Raw genomic sequence first — 14,255 nt, forward strand, 5'->3', positions numbered from 1 at the left:
TCTACCAACATTGTTGGTAGCCTCATCTTATCGACGAATTGCTCCACGTCATATCTGAACTTCCGCATCACTCATCCTGATGAATGGATAAACATTTCGACATGCGAACAGTCAATGGGAGGTATTTTTTTTCGCCCAACCCTAATGGCTCTCATTGTCACCCTGCCCGTCTTGAATAAAACCAATATCGGCACAATACTCTTGCAATTTCTGCTTTTTTAACGAACAAACGAACGACAATCATTAATCAGACCTGCGTGCGGTTGAATGGGGTAGCCGTGGCGTACTTCGTCGAGCCGCACAAAAGATAGGTTCCGCACACAATCGATGCGGACTCAGCTTTTCGAATCGGGAAAACAAACAAATCGAAAAATGTTGCTGCGGAAGCTGATCGGACGGGTTTTCTCTCATTTTCCCGCTGTTGTGTTCGGACGTAGGATGATTCTGACCCGATGGAGGATCATTTCAACTTTTCGATTGTTCAACAAACAGGATACGCTGTTGTATCGTGTGCCTCTACCACATTTGTACTAACACCACCAATCGATATCATCAATGTGTCATTATGACGGTAATGACTGCAGACTTCGTAAGTTTTTTCTCTCGGAAGTAAAGGGGATGTGTGGCACTCTCTCAGGCTATCGATTGCCGTTATTTTTGGGACTCAAGTGAAGTGATCTAAATTGTGCTGCCACTCGTGTCTAATCGTTCCTAATGAAAGAACGAAACCCCTGTGGCAGGTAATTTACTGTGCTTTACATCGCGTGTATAGCGTGTCAAGTAACATACATCAAAATACGATATTCGTTAGGGCAAACGAGAGGAAATGAACTGACGATGTCTAAGTCTACCTCTGCCTACATATTAGCTCTTTCAGCACCAACGTAGATCGATTTCGATTAGTAGAAATAACTATACTACCACTTTTTTGGGTCTCCCATTAGAAGGAAATTCTTTGTCATCCTCTTCATTCACAATCTTTCTGATTGTGGCAAGTGGCAATATCCAGCTGAAATATAAGTCGTTTAGATTCAGATGAAACATTATATAAATTCTCTTACATTGAATATGTTCGCTACCGTCTGACGTATTGTGGATTTCAGAATATCAGGGTATAACTATTTGAATGAGCGGACCTGAATTCTAAATAGCACCTCCTGAAACCCTGATGTCTCTTTTTTCAATCACTTTCGACATTTTCGTAATAAAAATTGATATTTGTTTCGGCAACGGCGTTATGACATTAACGATATTTCATGAGTGCCAACCTTACTCCGTTCTAGTTACAAAAACTTGAGAAAATTATTTCATGGCCAACCGACATATGTTCGCATCTGTGTGAGACTGAATCCTAGTACAGCTCCAATCTACTTAGTTTCTAATCTTTTTCAACCATTGCTGATTAGCATTTGCAATGGATGTTCAGAAGTGAGTATGTAATAAACGAATATTTTTTTCCAGGTGAATAGGAGATCCTTGGTTTGAAAGAGAGACTGTATAAGTGAGTATTTTCAACTTGATTTTTATACCTTAATATAAGAATGTGTATGCAGATACTTGCAAACGCTGAGTGAATCAAAAACATCTTGATTCTTTCAATTTAAAGTGAGCGAAAAGGAAAAAGTAGCAATAATGAAGAATTTGGGGAAAACTAGAGCTATTTCAAGTCTGCCTCTTGGAGAAGTTCAAATATCATCCTGAAGTTTAAGATAGTTCTTCTCTTTCAGCGCCATCTCATAACTATTTGACCCCATTTCATTACGGAGTCAAGCTGCGGAGTGAGAGAAAGAGAGAGTTAAAATAAGGAACATTTCCAACTCCCATTCCTCAGACCTTTTCCGTCCAGAAAATGCAGGAATCCTCGATTGCACGCGAACGAGAAGGACAATCGGAAAACGAACTCATTTTCCCGACCTAATCAAGTGTTTGAATATCACTCAGCCAGTTTAATCGGCTCCTTCAGGATCCGAATGGAACAGGGGGTAACACGGGCCTTAGGAAACGCATAAAATAGATTTTATCGTTCCCGTTTCCAACCTCTGTCGAGTGGGACTATCGATTCGAGGCCTTCCTCCCATTTGAATATATTTGAATAATTGCGAGGAGGAAATGTTTTATAGTGACACCCTTTTCCTGTCGGGAAAGGAGGGTGGTTTTTTTTCCGTGTCAAATAGCGGAGGAAACGCTCCAGATGGGCCCGCAAGGTTCGGAGATTTCGCCAAGTGTTGTAGCCGAATTGGTTTCGGTGGGGTCACGTGAGAAATTGTTTCATTTCCTTTCGAATAGGGCAAATTGGGGGAATGGGGGTCAGTTATATTCTTCCATAGACAAGTTTAGAGTGGTACTTCATTGGAAACATCCATTAACTCCTCCATGGGCGCCGATAGCGAAAGGAAGTACTATTTTCAGCTCATAGGTCGCTCTGTAGCATCAACTACCAACTCTTCTGCTGTTACGTATGTAGGCTTCCACATTTCATTCCTTTTTAAGATGCATTATCTGTGTTGGTAGGTGTATGATCTTACTCATCGCTATCCTGACTTTCCTATCTACTTCTTTGAGGATTTTCAAATTTATAGAAGGGCTTTGCATGGAGTGGACGTATTGTGGCAGTAGGTAATTCTTCAGGATGTTGATTTTCTGCTGTGGCTTTCAGGGTGACTTTCGGATTCTCTTCAGTTGTACAGAATATCGACAAAACCAAAATCCTGGTAAGTCTGCCAGAAAACCTTCAAACAGATATCAGCCTGAAGGATGAAACTCTAGAACAGGTCGAGCAGTTCAAATACTTGGGAAGCTTCATAGATATTAAGGCTAACCCAGACGTGGAAGCGTATCAATTCGGCATCACGGGCATTCTGGAAGGTAAAGGTCACAGTGTTTCAAAATCACGACCTCAATCTGAAGACCTAGACAGCTGTTTACAAAGCAGTGGTCCTCCCAACGCTTCTTTACGGAAGCGAAAGCTGGACGCCCTACAGGCGACATGTTAAACAGCTTGAACAAACGCAACGACGTCATCTAAGACAAATAATGCACATCAGATGGTTCCACAAAGTTTCAAATGCAGAATTCTTGCAACGCGCGTGTTGTACAACAATTGAGACTCAAGTAACGAGGGCGCGACTCAGATGGAGCGGCCACATTCTGAGGATGCAAGACACAAGACTCCCAAAAATAGCTCTGTATGGCGAATTCACAGAAGGAGCTCTGAAACCAGAGGCCAGTATAAGGGGTTTAAGGATATACTGCATCAATTCCTGAAATCAGTTAATGCCAATCATAACTGGAACAACTTGTGTTAGACAGATCACAGTGGAGGTCTTTGGTCCACTCGATACTCGAGGAAGAATACAGCGGCGTCCAGATCTGGTTGATGACTATCCATGCCCGGAGTGTGGAAGGATCTGTGGGTCACGGTTGGGTCTCTTCAGTCACAGGAGGGCACACAGTCGCAATAAGCCCTAAGAAATCACAAGTCTGTTTGTAGATTTATTCTCGGTAACGGGATACAGCAATGAATTGAATGAACGAAGTTGTACAGGGGGTTAGCTGGTGTTACATTTGGTAGACCCCATGAAGGACAAGTTCAATCCTAGATAGTTAAAAGTATGGTCCATGCAACGGTGTGTTGGGCTCGAATTTTATATAAAATAGGGTAGGTATGTAACGAACACCTTCCACCTACATGGAAGACTCCACAGAACCAGGCAGTCGCATTTGCAGGGATTGATGGAAGGACTATGATGTTAGAAGAACCTGATGGTGGAGGTCTTTGGTCCACAGGTATAATGGAGACTCGAGAAGAATACAGCGGCGTCCAGATCTGGTTGATGACTATCCGTGCCCGGAGTGTGGAAGGATCTGTGGGTCACGGTTGGGTCTCTTCAGTCACAGGAGGGCACACAGTCGCAATAAGCCCTAAGAAATCACAAGTCTGTTTGTAGATTTATTCTCGGTAACGGGATACAGCAATGAATTGAATGAACGAAGTTGTACAGGGGGTTAGCTGGTGTTACATTTGGTAGACCCCATGAAGGACAAGTTCAATCCTAGATAGTTGAAAGTATGGTCCGTGCAACGGTGTGTTGGGCTCGAATTTTATATAAAATAGAGTAGGTATGTAACGAACACCTTCCTCCTACATGGAAGACTCCACAGAACCAGGGAGTCGCATTTGCAGGGATTGATGGAAGGACTATGATGTTAGAAGAACCTGATGGTGGAGGTCTTTGGTCCACAGGTATAATGGAGACTCGAGAAGAATACAGCGGCGTCCAGATCTGGTTGATGACTATCCGTGCCCGGAGTGTGGAAGGATCTGTGGGTCACGGTTGGGTCTCTTCAGTCACAGGAGGGCACACAGTCGCAATAAGCCCTAAGAAATCACAAGTCTGTTTGTAGATTTATTCTCGGTAACGGGATACAGCAATGAATTGAATGAACGAAGTTGTACAGGGGGTTAGCTGGTGTTACATTTGGTAGACCCCATGAAGGACAAGTTCAATCCTAGATAGTTAAAATTATGGTCCATGCAACGGTGTGTTGGACTCGAATTTTATATAAAATAGGGTAGGTATGGAACAAACACCTTCCTCCTACATGGAAGACTCCACAGAACCAGGGAGTCGCATTTGCAGGGATTGATGGAAGGGCCATGATGTTAGAAGAACCTGTTGGTGCTTGATAGTCTCTGACCAGACCTGGTCTTCCAGAAGGATGAGATCATCTGGGTAGGCTAATGCAGTATCTTGTATCGACAGCAGGAGTGACAGAGGATCACCCTCTTCTAATTTTTACCTTAGTCAAGTCATCGCCAAGGCAAGAGATGTCATAGTTGTAACAGAGAATCTCTTGAGATAGCCAGATGCTTACAAAGAATAGTCATGGTTACATTTTATAGTTCTCTCTCGTCGAAATTTAACCATATATTGCACGAGTCTGTAGGTGAAACAAAATTAACACCATAGCAAGAAGCAACCGTGACAGGTGGCAGCACAATTTTTTTTATCGCTGAGAAATCGACTTCTGGCACTCTACCTTCTCCGAGCCGTCGAACATCTCCGTTTTTCCCTCGGCGGACGTAAAACACATTTGTCAAATTCGAGTACACCTATAAGACGAACGATGACAAATCCTCTTACATAAACGTATCAATTCTTCGCCATCGGCGCTTGGGTCGGGATAGCTGAGGCATTAGGGCCTCAGCCATCCCTCTTATCCCGCGGGCTAAAAGCGGGGCACTTTGGGGAGATGCGAACGCGCCTTGAAATGCACGCGCGCTAGTCCCTCTTTAAATTTTAAACCGCCTCCTGGAAAAACTGTATATCATCCGTTAATGCGGCTCGGGGTAATCGGGTGAGCGGTGGTGGGCCTTTAGGATTTTGGAGCGTCTTTTAATTCGGCGTAAATGTTCGCATAAATGGAGAAGATTGGTTGAATTTGGGTGGATTATGATTGCGTCTGTTCCGGTAATGGGAGCTTGGGATGTATGGGTGATTTAGGCAATTGGAGAGGAGATGTGAATGGGCTGCTTCAAACTTTTATTCGTCGAATTGTAATGCGGGCTTTTGTGCTGTGTTGTATAGGGCAGAACAGAGTGAACCTCTCCAGGATTTCCAGACCTGTTTGGCAACTTTGTGGAGCGGTAGCAGCCAGAAAAAAGGCAGTGGACATTTGTTGATTTTTTGTGCTATAGATTGATCATTTGCGAATAAAAAAATCCAATTTTCATTCACCTATCAAGAATATTTTAGATTTTATGATTTTTTCCGCGAATATCCAAAATTTGCTCTTTTCTATCGACCATAACTTGAAAACTAATCCTTTCAGCAAAATTCTGTTTGCATATTCGTCATCTACGCCCTCGATTTAGTAAATACTTCAATTTTGGTGGAAATCGGGAAGATCGAAAATTTCTCCAATTTTTCCATATGTATGGAAAAATTGCGATTTTTCGAAAAAAATTTTTGGTCTCCGATCGAGACCAGATTCAAACTGTCGGCTAATTCGAGAGCGTAGAACACGAATATGCAAACAGGTATTTCTGAAAAAATTTATTCTTCAAGTTATGGTCGATGGAAAAGTCGAAACTTTGGACCTTCGCGGAAAAAAATTATAAAATCTAAACCGTTTACGGTGGGTGGATGAAAATTAGATTTTTCGATTCGCAAAAGACCAATCTATCTCCAAAAAAATCAGCAATTCTTCAGTGATTTTTTTCTGGCTGCTTCAGCTCCTCAAAGTTGACCAATGGATGATTTTTCCAAAATTTCCGATTTTCTATCGACCATAACTTGAAAACTTATCCTGTCATCAAAATTCTGTTTGCATATTCGTAATCTACGCCCTCGACTTAGTAAATGGTCCAATTTTGGTGGAAATCGGGAAGATCGAAAATTTCTCCAATTTTTCCATACATAATATGTATGGAAAAATTGCGATTTTTCGAAAAAAATTTTTGGTCTCCGATCGAGACCAAATTCATACTGTCGGGTAATTCGAGGGTGTAGAACACGAATATGCAAACAGATATTTCTGAAAAAATTTATTCTTCAAGTTATGGTCGATAGAAAGGTCGAAACTTTGGACCTTCGCGGAAAAAAATCATAAAATCTAAACCGTTTACGGTGGGTGGATGAAAAATAGATTTTTCCATTCGCAAAAGATCAATCTATCCAAAAAAAAATCATCAATTCTTCAGTGATTTTTTTCTGGCTGCTTCAGCTGCTCAAAGTTGACCAATGGATGATTTTTCCCGAGTAGGTCTAAAATTTCCGATTTTCCATCGACCATAACTTGAAAACTTGTCCTTTCATCAAAATTCTGTTTGCATATTCGTAATCTACGCCCCCGACTTAGTAAATAGTCCAATTTTGGTGGAAATCGGGAAGATCGAAAATTTCTCCAATTTTTCCATACGTATGGAAAAATTGCGATTTTTCGAAAAAAATTTTTGGTCTCCGATCGGGAACAAATTCATACTGTCGGCTAATTCGAGGGCGTAGAACACGAATATGCAAACAGATATTTTTGAAAAAATCAATTTTTCAAGTTATGTTCGATGAAATATTTGAAATTTTGGACCTTCGCGGAAAAAATCATGAAATCTAAAATGTTTGCGCTGGGTGAATGAAATCTGGATTTTTCTGTTTCCAAAGGATTAATCTACCTCCAAAAAATTCAGCATATCCTCAGTTATTTTTTTCTGGCGGCTTCAGCTCCTCAAAGTTGATCAATTTTTTCGAAAATTTCAATTAAAAGTGATTCATTTCCCAGAATACTGATCCTACAAAAAATCTAATTGCATATTCGTGATCAACGACCTCGAATTAGTCAGTAAAATGACCCAGGTCGATATAGCTTAATGAATAATTCATTTTTGGACTTGGAGGGAAGTGTTTCTTTTGACTTCAAGAATCTGTTGTTGAAATATTTGTACGAGTCAAAGACTTGCCCTGTTTACTTCGACATAGAAGTAACTCACCCTGTAGATCGACTTGTTATCAGAAACTTGAAGGTGTTGACTGTCTGAGGTATCTCAACCAATTTTTTGATAACCTGAATCAGGTCCTTTTGGGACACTGGCTAAACACGAGAATATCAACTTCGCATTTCAGTGAAAAATCCAAGGACTGTTATGGTAAAACGTTCATAACGAATGAATTTTTTTCTAATCTAATTCAATGGTTCGTTATCCCAGGAGATATCTGAAACGAATCCTGAAGTGCATCACGTGGAAACCAGAGAATCTCTCCACATTGTACCTTAACAATTTTCGCGTGAATCCGACCTCTCGTGTTCAGCGCCAGACAATAGGACCTGGCAGTCGCTCGGGCGAGCATTTGCGCCGCAAACACGGTAAGAATAATAAATTAAAATGAAGTCGCATGAATATTCCCGAGACCTGACGTATGCATGTTTCCCTGCGAACTAATACGAGGTCGCCTCGTTAATTAAATCGCGAGATCAGTACGGGGAACTACACACACAGTAGTTGCAACGGAAGAGGGGCTCGAAATTCTTGCGACTAGTTGAGGCCGGCGGAACGGAGGGCGGCAGTCTGGCGCCACCCTATCGATTTGCGGAAAAATGGAGTAATTCAGACGACAACGGACCCATGAGGGAATATCTGGAATGGCCCGGGAATTGAATCAACTCGGGAACGGGAGATATGACATATCGTAGTCGAAGAAACGGATGGGAAAGAGTCAAATTTTAATTCTCCGAAAGGAGTCTCAGAAATGTATACCAGTAGGCGAAATTTTCATCGAGAAGTAATGAAAATATGAGTTGGTGAGATCTCCAAGGTCCTCGACCTCATCACACGATATGAAAAACCACGAAACATCCGGAAAAAGCCTCGCTTCCTCCATATACGCATCCCGCCAACCTGGATAAAAAGAAGCCGTGGGACGTTCATAATAAACTTACCGCCTTATCGATCGCCCCGAAAGAAATATCGCAAGTCTTCCCCTTTCCCGTTCCCTTCCTCCAAAACGTAAAATATCGAAGCCAAAAAAAGACCCTATCGTCGAAAAGTCTCGAATAAGTAAGGCAAATATGAAAAGATAAGAGGATTTCGAGAGGAAGTCTTTTAACCTAGCAGCCTTTGTAGTTTCTCAAAGGGAACGTGGTTATATTGACACAATATTTGATGCAAAATAAACAGAGTCTTTGTTGCCTGGCGTCCTCCATTCATTGAGCATCACGAGAGATGCGAAGGAGCTGGATGTGCGGGATGCTGTGGAAGTCGACTATGTGATCATTTTTTGGGATGGGCGGCGAGATTGCCAAGGGAGAATTGTTGTTGGAGGAACGGAAATTACGTGGAGGAGGAAATATGGGATCGAACACAGATTTTTATCGATATGGTGGACATGCTGTGCTGATATACAGGATGATATTTCGATAGATCCACCTAGACCTTGAAAAAGAAATGTTTCTTCTTGCTCTGCAAACCAGAGCTCCACAACTTTTATTACCTCCTCGTTGGAAGAAAATTTACGATTTTTTAAACTTCTTTTCAGTTGAGGAAGGAGATGATAGTCGGATTGAGCCAAATCTGGTGAATAAGGGGGGTGTTCTAGTAATTCGAACCCTAAATAACGAATTTTTTGTATGGCAACATGAGATTTGTGTGCAGGGGCGTTGTCCTGCAAAAACCAAACACCTTTGGATAGCTTTCCGCTTCTTTACTCTTTGATTTTTTAACGTAGAGTGGTCAGTTATGTCGAATGGTAATCTCCGGTTATTGTTCTACCCATATGCAAAAAAATCAATCATGATTACTCTATGGCAATCCCAAAAAACTGAAGCAAGAACTTTTCGAGCAGATTTTCGGACACGAAACTTCTTAGGTCTTGGAGAACCAGAATGTCGCCATTTCATCGATTGTTACTTCGTTTCTGGATCGTAGAAATGTACCCAAGTCTCATCCATAGTAACAATTCTGTTAAAGAAGTCTACATCGTTTTCAAATCGAGCACAGATCGAACGCGATGCTTACCCTTGCACGCTTTTAGTCAACATTCAAACATTTGGGGATACATTTCGCAGCAATTTTTCTTATGTCCAAATTGACGTGAAGTATATGATGAACGCGTTCGACGTTCGTATGAAATATTCAGTGATTCAAATATCCGTTTTAGCCCAATTCGACGGTCTGATAAAATCATGTCATGAACTGCATCGATATTTTCGGGGACTGACACAGAAACTGGCCTTCCCGATCGGTCATCATCTTCAATGGAAAATTTACCTCTTTTGAAGCTTGCAGTCCAATTTTTCGCGGTCGCATACGAAGGACATTGATCACCAAGGGTATTCAGCATAGCTTCGTAAATCTGCTTACCTCTTAACCTTTTTAAATACAGGTACTTGATGATGACTCGATACTCCAATTTTTCGATTTTCACAATTTCGTTGGACATCTTCTTTCTTTCAATTCATTGCGTAACTCTGATTAACTTTTCTAACCTCAAACTTCACACTGACACTTTTAATGAGTTATTGTTCGATACTATGGTAACGCGATATTTTTTTTTATGCATGGAACTTGTCTAGGCTAACTAGATATCAATACATCCTCGGAGATTAATGATATACCTACTAAGTGATATTGAAATGCATTGTTGATAAGATTGTTCATTGACTTTTCGTTTTTGGATATGTATATTTTCTCAAATTTTTGTAAATTACTCAGGTTCCTAAAACTGAGACACCTGTATAGAAAAATGGTTGTAATAGAATCAGTGAAACTACACTGTTAAGCACCCATACTCAGGAGGTCTCAGAGTTGAAGTGTTTCATCCTAGTAAGACTTTCACCTTCTCCAGAACGAGTTGAACCGAAGGACTCCTCTAAGCCCTCTCGATTTCAACTCCTACATCCTCCAGATAACCCCTTCGAAAGTTCAAAGCCGCTGATTCAGACGTCATGAATAAACCAACGCCGTTCCATCCCGCGCACAGGACCAACTTGATAATTTCGCCAACTTGGCTGGTCGAATTCCTGGATACGTGGCATAAAAGTGAATTGTACAAACATCGAACTTTTAATAGGCGTATAAATTGGTAGCTGAGCGGGGAGCAGAGAGAGAGAGAGCCAGTCGGACGCAATCACTGTATCCTCGGGAATTGTTCCTTAATTTCTTCCGGATGGAAATTTCCGCATTTTTACACGCTCGGATAATAGAACTAATTCGTTCTCACCCCCAGTGCTTGAATTTTAATCGGGAGAGCTCAAAGGGCGCCTTTTTGGACGATGTCGGTAATGGGGTTTTTTCTGGTGCCGTTTTTTTCTTCGTTTAAACGGCGATACCCGATGTGATTATGCAGAAAGTTCCCTGTAGTTGAGTCGATTCGGAACAAGTATATTCATGGGGCAGACTTTATCCTTTCCACTCCGAGGAGAGATCACAAAGTATACTCGTTATAATTGGAGGTTAACCACATGTGTCTCCACAGAATATTAATAATTTCAAACAAGGATTCACTTCTTCCTCTCCCTTACATTCACCAACAAATTTCCTACTTTAACTCCCTATTGTTCCACGTAATCACAAATTCCATCCACAGCCCTCTTTCCGTTTTATACAGAGCGACTTTTTGTCTCGTATGGCGTAGCCATTGACTGATATGTGATGAATAATGAAGCGGCCCAGCCGAGCAACGTCGGGGTGAGCCAGTCTCCCTTTCATTTTTTAATTCGATAAAACCGCAGCCATTTCGGGCGACGAGCGTCGCGACGCCGCATCCGGATGACGCTGGACGAAGCGGCGATAATGCAATTTCCGATTCGCTGCTGAAAGTCGGTGAGAACGGGGTTATTTCAGTTCATTAAAGCGCTGGAATCGAATTAGTTCTCATCTCTTAAGAATTCGATAAAAATCCGAAAACGGATCCGAGGAACCGATGCATTCGCCATTTCGTACTATACTTCATTCAAATTTATTTTAGCAGTCGGTTGGCCATGAAATAATTTTCTCAAGTTTTTGTAACTAGAACGAAGTTAGGTTGGCACTCATGAAATGCCGTTAATGTCATAACGCCGTTGCCACAACTAATCATAGATAACCTAATATCAATTTTATTACGAAAATGCCGAAAGTAATTGAAAAAAGAGACAGGGTTTCAAGAAGTGCTATTTAGAATTTAGGTCCGCTCATTCAAATAGTTATACCCTGTTATTCTAAAATCCACAATACGTCAGACGGTAGCGAACATATTCAATGTAAGAGAATTTATATAATGTTTCATCTGAATCTATACTGCTTATATTTCAGCTGAATATTTCCACAATCAGAAAAATTGTGTATGAAGAGGATGACAAAGAATTTCCTTCTATTGGGAGACCCAAAAAAGTGGTGGCATTTGAGAATTTGATGTTTGAGTGAATTAATGCGAAAAGTTTACTACAGGATTTTCGATAAATGTCATCGGAGAATAAGTTCCCTAAAATGGATTTTTCTATTCTTCATTTGACTTGTCCTATACAATGTAAATGTCTTAAGGTACTAATAAATACCTATGATTATTATTATTACATCGATGCATTAAGATGAATAGCCACAAATACGCGCAAGCTGCCCTGTTACTTGTTTATTCATGTGAAATTTTTGTTCAAAGATGAAGTTCATCTTAACTTGAAACTTCCTTCAATTCCTTTTACTTATATTGATGCAAGATGATTTTTGTTGAAGTATTTAACATTCTTGTAATTATCTGTTAATTCCTTCGGGAGATACCCATTCCCAACCACTGCATGATATGCATTTCATCTTCGAGTTAATATTTTTGAAATCTACAACTGATGTAACGTATTCAAACTTCAGCCAAAGAAGTTAACGAACATTAACTCTCCTCAAGTTAGTGCATATTATGATATTATACTGATCTCTTGTATTTTCCATGCAAATAACTGGATCTGGTATGCCTTCAATCAGTTTGTATAAACTTCAATTATATTCGTCACATATTTTCCGAAGAGATTCGACATTGTGATAAAATACGTAATAACAGAAAGTTTTACGTAGAACGGGCAACATAGCGTTGATTTAAAACCCAAAAATTTTTTGACAAGCCTTATAACCCCACATTTTCGTACTATACAGAGTGAAATATGTAAAATTTCCATGGCCAACCGACTGCTAAAATAAAAGTGAATGAAGTATACACAAACTCAATTGAATGATTCATTACTCAGAGCAACTAGCAGGTATTTTTCAACCTTCAACTTAAAAATATCAGAAGGCATTCACATTCTGGATATTTAACAACATGATGTGCAGAAATTTAAACCCCTACAAGCTCGTGTTTGTCTCCCAATTGAAACCTTCCTCGATATCGATCGAGAGAGACGAAAATCAACCAGATGGGGGGTTGGAGAACCTTCAACGACCCTTCGCGCCTCCATCAATCATCTCCGGATGACTCCCAAATGGTATCGATCAGCCCGTAAACTGAAAGACTGCCTCGTAACGCGAACTCCATCGAATGAATCATTTGCAGAAAAGCGGTCTCGACGATAATGAGAATATAAATGGGCCTCGCTTAACCCGGTTTCTTCAATTCGAACGTTCGACCTCGTAACAGCTGCCGAAACGGAAAAACTTTGTCGCAGGGGGATGTTTGGAGGGTGCATTTGGGTCGAGGGCGATTTTTCAGTTCAGAAGGGGATAAAGGAAGATTGGAAACCGTGAATTTTGGAAGTGTATCGGTTCTAGATCGCCTTAAGAAGGTAAAAATGGCTCTGATAGATTTGGCCATGTTTTTAGTTCTGTAAAGAGTTTATAGCAAAAACGACATACTTCTCAACCGGGGTTCCTGTTGAGCTATCTGTGCTGTACCATTCCAGATTGTATCAACCCCTAGATAAATAATCAAGCTAAATCAAAGTGCGGTTCTCAATTAGAAGGCGTTCTAAAGAGCTTTGGATGTTACTTTATGAGTATCCAGGATTGGCTATGTACGCTATGTTGCGTATTGATATCTAGTTAGCCTAGCTAGACCAGTTCCATGCATAAAAAAAATATTGCATATACCATAGCAAAGAATAATAACTCATTAGAAGTATCAGTGTGACGTTTGAGGTCAAAAAAGTAAAACAGAGTTACGCAATAAATAAAAAAAAGAAGATGTCCACCGAAATTGTGACAATCGAAAAATTGGAGTATCGAACCATCATCAAGTACCTGTATTTAAAAGGGTAAAGAAGTAATCAGATTCACGAAGATATGCTTAATACCCTTGGTGATCAATGTCCTTCGTATGCGATCATGAAAAATTGGACTGTAAGCTTCAAAAGAAGTAAATTTTCCATTGAAGATGATGGCCGATCGGGAAGGCCAGTTTCTGCGTCAGTCCCCGAAAATATCGATGCAGTTCATGACATGATTTTATCAGAGCGTCGAATTGGGCTAAAACGGATATCTGAAGCACTGAATATTTCATACGAACGCGTTCATCATATAGTTCATGTCAATTTGGACATGAAAAAAATTCCTGCAAAATGGATCGCGTTCGATCTGTGCTCGATTTGAAAACGATGTAGACTTCTTAAACTGAATTGTTACTATGGATGAGACTTAGGTACATTTTTACGATCCAGAAACGAAGCAACAATCGATGAAATGGCGACACTCTGGTTCTCCAAGACCTAAGAAGTTTCGTGTCAAAAAATCTACTGGAAAAGTTCTTGCTTCAGTTTTTTGGGATTGCCATGGAGTAATCATGATTGATTTTTTGGATAAGGGT

General features: G+C 40.6%; 1 protein-coding gene across 3 annotated transcripts in view; it reads left to right on the forward strand.

Annotated features, from left to right (window-relative positions):
* LOC123313323 (complexin) overlaps positions 1-14,255 on the forward strand; it is a 157,880-nt gene that overhangs the window by 34,950 nt on the left and 108,675 nt on the right. For all 3 annotated transcript variants that reach the window (XM_044898160.1, XM_044898163.1, XM_044898161.1), the window contains one exon: positions 1,462-1,501. The gene's annotated coding sequence lies outside the window, so the exon portion shown is untranslated. The remainder of the gene's footprint in view (positions 1-1,461; positions 1,502-14,255) is intronic.

This window comes from Coccinella septempunctata, chromosome 5, assembly GCF_907165205.1.
Source record: "Coccinella septempunctata chromosome 5, icCocSept1.1, whole genome shotgun sequence".
Lineage (NCBI taxonomy): Eukaryota > Metazoa > Arthropoda > Insecta > Coleoptera > Coccinellidae > Coccinella > Coccinella septempunctata.